The following is a 10,063-nucleotide window of genomic DNA, read 5'->3' on the forward strand; positions in this document are numbered from 1 at the left end:
TATCCTTACAGGTGGCACTTTGACTGATGTTTTCTTTTCTCTTATCCTTACTAACCAGTGAACTAGGTTTTATATGGAAAGTGTTTATTTCCTTATTATGCATACATTAGACAAGAGCTTAGAGAAGATGTGGTGTGTATGTGTATATATATATATGTGTGTGTGTATATATATATACACACACAATGGAATATTACTCAGCCATAAAAAGAATGAAATAATGCCATTTTCAGCAACATGGATGGACCTAGAGATTATCATACTAAGTGAAGTAAGTCAGACAGACAGGTATCATATAATATCACTTATATACTGAATCTAAAAAAAAGATACAAATGAATTTATTTACAAAACAGAAATAGACTCACAGACATAGAAAACAAACTTATGGTACCAAAGGGGAAATGCGGGGAGTAAGTTAGGAGTTTGGGATTAACATATACCCACTACTACATATAAAGTAGATAACCAGCAAGGACCTACAGTATAGCACATAGAACTCTACTCAGTATTTTGTAATAACCTATAAGGGAAAAGAATCTGAAAAAGAATATATATATGTATGTGTGTGTATGTGTATATGTATATATATATATATATATATAACTAAATCACCATGCTGTACACCTGAAACTAACACAACATTGTAAATCAACTATACTTCAATTAAAAAAAATCTTTTTAGGGCTTCCCTGGTGGTGCAGTGGTTAAGAATCCGCCTGCCAATGCAGGGGACACGGGTTTGAGCCCTGGCCCGGGAAGATCCCACATGCCACGGAGCAACTAAGCTCATGTGCCACAACTACTGAGCCTGTGCTCTAGAGCCTGCGAGCCGCAACTACTGAAGCCGTACACCTAGAGCCTGTGCTCCGCAGCAAAAGAAGCCACTGCAATGGGAAGCCCACGCACCGCAACGAAGAGTAGCCCCCGCTCACCACAACTAGAGAAAGCCCGCATGCAGCAACGAAGACCCAACACAGCCAAAAATAAAAATAAAATAAATAAATTTATAAAAAAAAAATCATCTTTTTAAAGAAAGAGTTTATAATTTAAACAAAAGAGCTTAGAGAGGTTTTAAATGTAGCAGCAATCACTTAATGAACATTTACTTTGTGCTGAACACTTTAATTCATACAATCTTTACAGCAACCCTAAGAGGCAGGCATTACCATACCCATTTTACAGATCAGAAAAAGTAATCTCAGGGAGGTTAAATAACTTACCCAAGCTTGCCCAGCTAATTAGCAGCAAAGTAAAGATTCAAACCCAGGTTTGTCTGAACATAAAGCCCACGCATTTTTCCAAGGCAGTATGCTACCAAAGTACATTAAAACACTAAAATGACCCTTGCACATATGGTCAACTAATTTTCAATAAGGATGCCAAGGCCATTCAATGAGGGACAGTTTTTTCAACAAATGATGCTGGGAAAACTGGATATCCACATACAAAAGAATGAAGCTGAACCCTCCTTACATCATATACAAAAATGAACTCAAAACGGATTAAAGGCATAAACATAAGAGCTAAAACTATAAAACTCTTAGAAGAAAAGATACAGGAAAAACTTCATGACATTGGATTTGGCAATAATTTCTCAGGTATGACACTAAAATCACAGGCAACAAAAGAAAAAATAGATCAATTGGAGTTCATCAAGAATACAAACTTTTATGCTTCAAAGGATGCTACAACTGTGAAAAGACAACCCACAGAATGGGAAAAAATATTTGCAAATTATCTATCTGATAAGGTATTAATATCCAGAATATATAAAGAACTTCATACAACTAAAAAAAACCACAACAAAAACTCAACTAAAATATGGGCAAAGGACTTGAATAGACATTTCTCCATGAAGATATACACACGAATAGATGTTTATCACCAATTATTAGGTAAATGCAAATCAAAAGCACAATGAGATAACACTTCACACTCATTAGGATGGCTACTATCAAAAAAATAGACATGAAGTTTCGAGGATGTGGAGAAATTAGAACCTTTGTGCATGCTGGTGAGAATGTAAAATGGTACAACCACTGTGGAAAACAGTATGGCGGTTCCTCAAAAAATTAAACACAGAGTTACCATATGATCCACTAATTCCACTTCTAGGTATATAAACAAAACAACTGAAATGCAGGACTCAAAGAGATATTTGGACACCAAATTCATAGCAGCATTATTTACAATATTATTTACAAAAGAGGTGGAAATAACCCAAATGTCCATTGATACATGAATAGATAAACAAAATGTGAAACACACACACACAAAATGGAAAAGGAATGAAATTCTAATGCATGCTACAACATGGATGTACCTTGAAGACATTGTGCTATGTGAAATAAACCAACTATAAAATATTATACAATTTCTTATATAATATAAATATTATATGATTCTACTTTTATGAGATACCTAGAATAGTCAAATTCATAGAGATAGAAAGTAGGATAGTTGTTCCCAGGGGCAGAGGCAAGGAGGAATGGGACCCTATTGTTTAACAGACACACAGTTTCATTTTGGGAAGATGAAAATCTTCTGGAGATGGATGGTGGTGATGGTTGCACAACGACGTGAATGGACTTAATGTTCCTGAACTGTACTCTTAAATAGTAAATGATGGTAAATTTTGTGTTACGTATATTTGACTACAATTTTTAAAATCCCCTAAAATGAGGAAGATTAGCATGTAAGTTTTAAAAGTGATTCACAGAGGGTCCCACAAAAAAAAAATAAAAAGCCTGAGGGTGTTTGATAAAAAAAATCTCTGACCCAAAGATCAGAGGAGCAGAGTACAGGTAGAAGATATCCCATGGGACTCATACTACTTGCAAACAACTTTTTGCATTCGTATGCTTTTCCAAGGAAAAAATAATTCCCACCCTGAAAAGTGCCCAGAGTTAATATTTTCCTTACATTATTTCAATCACTGGCCACTGCTGAGGTCCAATATTCACCAGCTTTTATAGTTAAATGGGGACAGGTTGGAAAGATGGCACATTAATTAAGGATGAATTACCCTGGATCACTGCAGAGTTCCTTATGTAAGAATTACATTAATAGTAAAAATCAGCTCCTCATTATTAGGGAGGAAAAGGAGAACTAAGAATGAGATCCTCATTTTCTGCTAGATATTATTGCTGAGCTGACTTAACATCTCAGGTCTTAAGCTCTTCTTGAGTTCAGCGAAGCTTCACAGCTATTAAAATACTCAGGATTCAACAGATACACCAAAAATAAAATGGAAACTCATCTGCATAACAAAGCCTGGATGCAGCCCCTGCATCAGCCACTGCCAGATCTCAGCTTTTTCAACAAGCTTTGAGTCTTTCATAATGAACACACCACCATAAGCTGCATCATTTGAAGAAAAATGTGTGCTTTGGGCAACCAGGATAAAGTGATGCACGTAAGATGCATACATTCTAGTAGTGAGTGAGTATATGCGTGTACACGGGGATGGAAAAGAGTGAACTAGATAGAGCTTCCCTGGTGGTGTACTGGTTAAGAATCCGCCTGCCAACGCAGGGGACACAGGTTCGAGCCCTGGTCCGGGAAGTTCCCACATGCCGAGGAGCAACTAAGCCTGTGCACCACAACTACTCAACCTGCGCTCTAGAGCCCGTGAGCCACAACTACTGAAGCCTGTGCGCCTAGAGCCCGTGCTCCGCAACAAGAGAAGCCATTGCAGTGAGAAGCCCCCGCACCACAACAAAGAGTAGCCCCCGCTAGCCGCGACTAGAGAAACCCCTCGCACAGCAACGAAGACCCAACACAGCCAAAAATAAACAAACGAATAAATAAATCTATTTAAAAAAAGAGTGAACTAGATAGTTTTTTAAGGTCTTAGTGAGCCCCTATATTTATCATAGAGTTAGCTCTCTGTCCCACTCTTGACCCTTTAGACTAAAAAGATGTATTCACCACACTTCTTCCAGCCCAGGCAATCAAATCTCAAATGTAATCTGACATCTAAGCTAGGAGCTTAAAATTCCAATACCCTCAACAGTCAGAGAGGTCCCATAAATTGGAGGAGTGGGTTAGGTCTGAGTGGTAAGTCTGGTACATATTAAGCATTCTGTAAATTTTAACAATTTTTTTTTTTTTAGAATTATAATTTGGATAGCCCATTAGGATAAAGAGGACTGCTTTGGAAATCTCTTACTTTGTGTTCAATCTCAATTTAAATCTCATTAATATTCACATCTACTTTTAAAAAAGAAATGAGTTTATTGTGAAAGCACACAGGCACATAGAATAAGAGAGCAAGGAAGAGGATGAGCTGGTGATCAGACCGAGTAATACGTCTGGCTCCGAGCTTCCTGATAGCCAAGACAAAGTAGGGAAATGATGCATTCAAAACTTTCTTTGTCTGATTAGTAATTGCTCTTATCAGGTCTTTAGGAACATCAAACGTTTTAACTGAAGTTTAGATATTAAGATGGAAACAAGTCTGTTCTGAAAAAGAATATCATGCAGAGGGAATCAAGCAAAATCCAGAGGAGGTTACATCCTGGGCTGGTGATGACATTCATGTTGAAATGTACTTGATAGACATGCTCATATTTCATTCACTCACCAAATACTTCTTGAGTGCCTGCTATGTGCTAGGGACTGTTCTAGATATTTAAGGTTAATGAGTCAAGTAAATAAACATTTCTACTGTTGTTCTAGCAGAAGAGAGAAAAGATGCAAACCATGTAATAAACAAGCACATTAAGTGCTATGTGAAAAGTGATATATGCTATAGAAAAAAAAAAGAAAATGCAAAGGAGAGTACAGGGGATCCGGCATGAGATGAAAACAGTAATAACTGCTCTGATTTATCACAAGATTGCTCTGATAATCAAATGAAATCACGTAGATGAAATAGTTCCATAAGTTATGTTGTAAAAGTCCATAGATATAATCATTGGAAAGTTGTTTTCAAAAGCTTCACACACACACACACACACACACACACACACACACACACGTCTAGCTGTTAGAATACTCCAAAGGACACATCTACCCTGCTCTTTGTCCTAGTAAAAAATCATCTGTTATTAGAGAAATATCCTTGGTCATTAGCCAATAGCAATTAGGAGATGACATTTCAGAAGATGAAAAGAAGGCGACATATGACCCCATGCCTTGCCTGGTACCTCTCTAATTCCCCATCCACTGGTGACACCACTAGGGCCACAATGGCCAGTAAACCAATTACAGCCTCTCTGTGGCACCCCCCCCATCAGTAGCTAACTTCTCCTTCCTTCGCCTGCTGATGGCTGGAGGGGAAACAGACACCCCACGCCTTTCCTCTATCAGAACAGAAACATGATGGTTAAGCACTCAAACTGGTTAATGGAGTGTTCATCACAACTGAAACCAGCAAGCAAAAGACAAGTTGCAGTTGTCTCTTGGTATCCATGGGAGACTGGTTCCAGAACCTCCCATGGATACCAAAATCCATGGATGCTCAAGTCCTTTATATAAGATGGTGTAGTATTTGCATGTAAGCTATGCACATCCTCCTGAATACTTTAAACCGTCTCTAATACAATGTAAATGCTATGTAAATGGTTGCCAATGTGGCAACTTCAAGCTGTGCTTTCTGAAACTTTCTGGAGGAGTTTTTTTTTTTTTTCTGAATATTTTCCACCTGTGGTCGGTGGAACCCACTGAGGCAGAACCCGTGGATGTGGGGAGAGGGCCCACGGTCCATGATTAACTGTCAACAGAATTAACCAAACAACCAAATACATTGAGTAAAGTTTCTTCAGAGAGCTAACTAACCCTTATTTCCATCAAGTTCTTGGTTGACAAGATGGTGGAGCCCATAGGATTTCCTGGTGGACTGGATGTGGGGTACTTGAATAAGAAAGGGAGTAAGGGTATCTTTGAGGCTTTTGTTCTGAGCTGTTAAAAGGATCAGGCTGCCTTCAGCTGAGTTGGGGAAAGCTGTGGATGGGGGAGGATTTGCGGGAAAGATGCAGAATTTACTTTTGGATGTGCTGAGTTCATGACATTGATTAGACCTACAGGTAGAGATGTGGGGAAGAGTGGTATAGCTATGATTCTGGCATTTGGGAGACTGGAGATCTAAATCTGAGTTATCAGCATATAGATGGTGGTACATATGGAGCATATCTATGGAGACTGAGTGTAGTTCGAGGAGAGAGGAGGGTCAGGGAAGGGGTCCTGAGTCACTCAAATACTAAGAGGAAAAGAGAGGGAAGAGGAGAGGAGACAGTGGGGGAAATTGTGTGGAAATGGATAGTAAGGTGGGAGGAAAACTAGGAGTTAGATGTCCTGGAAGGCAAATTAGAAAGAGTATCGAGGGGGAGGGAAGGGAGCTATGCCAAACATTACAACGTTAAAATCTGTAATTAAGTGGATGCCTGCAATGATTCCCATTCTGCAGGAAACTCACAGCTTAACCCCAAGGACCCCAGGAATCTTATGATTAAGAAGCATGGTCCGGACTTGACCGCTGAAGAGCTCAGTGAGACTGGGGAGCTGCTTTAAGGGCCTGAGCTTGGATTCAAACCCAAGACCCTCTAACTTTGATGCCCAAATTCCTTCTACCACACATCCATTTATGCATCTTCTCATCACAACCCCTCCCTCAACTTTTGGGAAGGGTGGGAGGCAAGGAAAATGAGCTTTAGGGATTTTCTTATTCATTTTATGTTATCTTTCATAAATTAATTCAGTGGAAAAAGTGAGCCCAAAACCATATTGTGTTTGAATCATTGACAACCATTCCTATTGTAGCCAGGGAAAAACTTCACTTGGTGGAAATAAAGCCCCTAATTCCCACTCTACTTTTCTATTATTAAAAAAATGCCTTGAAATTCTGTGCCTATTATTTTACACTGTGAAGTGATGAGGAATTAGGACACTGTTAGATAGCAGATGACAAACTGCAATCTGATGGGCCAACATGAACCTGTAAAAATGTTATCAAGATGATATTAAACAGGCTATTCCTTACTTAGCATCCAGGCAGGAAATTGGAGCTATTCTTGCTAGGATATCTCACACTTTGATATTTTTCATTTACATAATGCTATTTAAAATTTAACTGGATTGCCGGTAATTTGTCTTTCAAAATGATGTACCTGATCACTTGTCTCAGAATATCCTTCTACTAGTTTTCAGTGAAAGGTATTTGATCCTTTCTGCAATTTCTGAAATTTTTTGGGGTGGGGCAATGATTTTTTGTTTCATCTACCCCAAAGCTGCTTAAAAAAATGATTTCATATTTTGCTACATGGCAGTTGGATGTGAGGGACAATTATTCTACACACATCTTATGGCATGAAGTGCGTCTATGCAGTTTGTTGTTCTGTCCCTAGAGCTCAGTGGAGTGCATGTCACATAGTAGGAACCCAATTCACATTTGTTAAATGAATGTTTTATTTGTCTAAAACTGGCACTTGATATGATATCCAGCACAGAATAGGTGTGAAATTAATACCTCTTGCATTGGGTTACTCAGGGTATAGGTAGATAAGAAACCCCTGCAGCACAGAATCATCTCAAAAAAATTCACCTTATACCTCTTTTCTTATAGATCTTATGGAGGCAGAGCTGTGTCTCTTTTCTTAAGGCTAGGCTTTTTTTTTTTCCTGCAGAAAGGAGAACACCTGTTCTTGTCTAAAAGTAGACTTAGAGATAGTAAAATTCTGGGTGGTGTCTGGTAAGTGGGAGGAGGATAATTGTACATATGGTCACAAAATTGTACATAAAGGCCAAAAATAATTCTTTAAAAAGCTATATAGTATGAAAATAATAACATAAAAACCAGCTGGGTTTGACTGTCAGGTCATGCTTACAAAGCCTAAGAAGAAAGGAAGAGAGGATGAAGAAATTTTTTTTTTTTTACATCTTTATTGGAGTATAATTGCTTTACGATGGTGTGTTGGTTTCTGCTTTATAACAAAGTGAATCAATTATAGATATACATATGGGAACATATCTTTTCCCTCTTGCGTCTCCCTCCCTCCCACCCTCCCTACCCCACCCCTCCAGGTGGTCACAAAGCACCAAGCTGATCTCCCTGTGCTATGCGGCTGCTTCCCACTAGCTATCTACCTTACGTTTGGTAGTGTATATATGTCCATGCTTCTCTCTCGCTTTGTCACAGCTCACCCTTCCCCCTCCCCATATCCTCAAGTCCATTCTCTAGTAGGTCTGTGTCTTTTTTCCTGTCTTACCCCTAGGTTCTAAATGTCATTTTATTTTCCTTAAATTCCATATATATGTGTTAGCATATGGTATTTGTCTTTCTCTTTCTGACTTACTTCACTCTGTATGACAGACTCTAGGTCTATCCACCTCATTACAAATAGCTCAATTTCGTTTCTTTTTGTGGCTAATATTCCATTGTATATATGTGCCACATCTTCTTTATCCATTCATCCGATGATGGACACTTAGGTTGTTTCCATCTCTGGGCTATTGTAAATAGAGCTGCAATGAACATTTTGGTACATGACTCTTCTTGAATTATGGTTTTCTCAGGGTATATGCCCAGTAGTGGGATTGCTGGGTTGTATGGTAGTTCTATTTTTAGTTTTTTAAGGAACCTCCATACTGTTCTCCATAGTGGCTGTACCAATTCACATTCCCACCAGCAGTGCAAGAGTGTTCCCTTTTCTCCACACCCTCTCCAGCATTTATTGTTTCTAGATTTTTTGATGATGGCCATTCTGACTGGTGTGAGATGATATCTCATTGTAGCTTTGATTTGCATTTCTCTAATGATTAATGATGTTGAGCATTCTTTCATGTGTTTGTTGGCAGTCTGTATATCTTCTTTGGAGAAATGTCTATTTAGGTCTTCTGCCCATTTTTGGATTGGGTTGTTTGTTTTTTGTTCTTGAGCTGCATGAGCTGCTTATAAATTTTGGAGACTATACTACAAAGCTACAGTACTCAAGAACGTATGGTCCTGGCACAAAAACAGAAATATAGATCAGTGGAACAGGATAGAAAGCCCAGAGATAAACCCACGCACATACAGTCACCTTATCTTTGATAAAGGAGGCAGGAATGTACAGTGGAGAAAGGACAGCCTCTTCAATAAGTGGTGCTGGGAATACTGGACAGGTACATGTAAAAGTATGAGATTAGATCACTCCCTAACACCATACACAAAAATAAGCTCAAAATGGATTAAAGACCTAAATGTAAGGCCAGAAACTTTCAAACTCTTAGAGGAAAACATAGGCAGAACACTCTATGACATAAATCACAGCAAGATCCTTTTTGACCCACCTCCTAGAGAAATGGAAATAAAAACAAAAATAAACAAATGGGACCTAATGAAACTTCAAAGCTTTTGCACAGCAAAGGAAACCATAAACAAGACCAAAAGACAACCTTCAGAATGGGAGAAAATATTTGCTAATGAAGCAACTGACAAAGAAATTCTTTCTTTTATTCGAAAAAGTTATTGGGCATGTGTTGTATGCAGTGGTCTTTGCCTGGTGCTGAAGCTACAGTGGGGACAAGTCAGTGTACCTGACCTCAAGAGACTTACATCTTATCAGGCAAGACAGACTATAAAGAAGTTAAAATATACAGAGTTGTGGTGATGAGTCACACACAATCATATAATTTAAAAGATGCTCTTGAGAAAATTAATATTAGCCAATAATGGAGTAAAAAATAAGATGTATGTTTTTCACATTGTTGGGAAAGTTACATGATAAATAGGTTCCAGTATCAATTCCAAGGTTGGGGGAGGTTCCCCACACCAACAAGAAATTCTTGGATGCCAGTTTGGTATCCTACAATTCAACTAAATTCTGACACTATCTACCTGGAGACAGCATCAGATTCCATAGGTGAAGGGCTCCGTCCTCCAAGATTATCCCCTCCCTCAGACGCCAGTCGCAAGCCCGGGTTGTTACCCATACTTCTAACCAACTGTTTATACGTCAGTTCTGTGAGCGAGTGGCTGATAGAACTCAGAGAAAAATTTTACTTACTAGTTCAGTGGTTTATTATAAAAGGATATAAGTGAGGAACCACCAGGTGTAAGAGATGCACAGGGCAAGGTATG

Source organism: Delphinapterus leucas, chromosome 15 (assembly GCF_059928025.1).
Source record: "Delphinapterus leucas isolate spDelLeu-1000000601 "Yukka" chromosome 15, BTC_Dleu_Yukka2, whole genome shotgun sequence".
In the NCBI taxonomy this organism is placed as follows: Eukaryota; Metazoa; Chordata; class Mammalia; order Artiodactyla; family Monodontidae; genus Delphinapterus; species Delphinapterus leucas.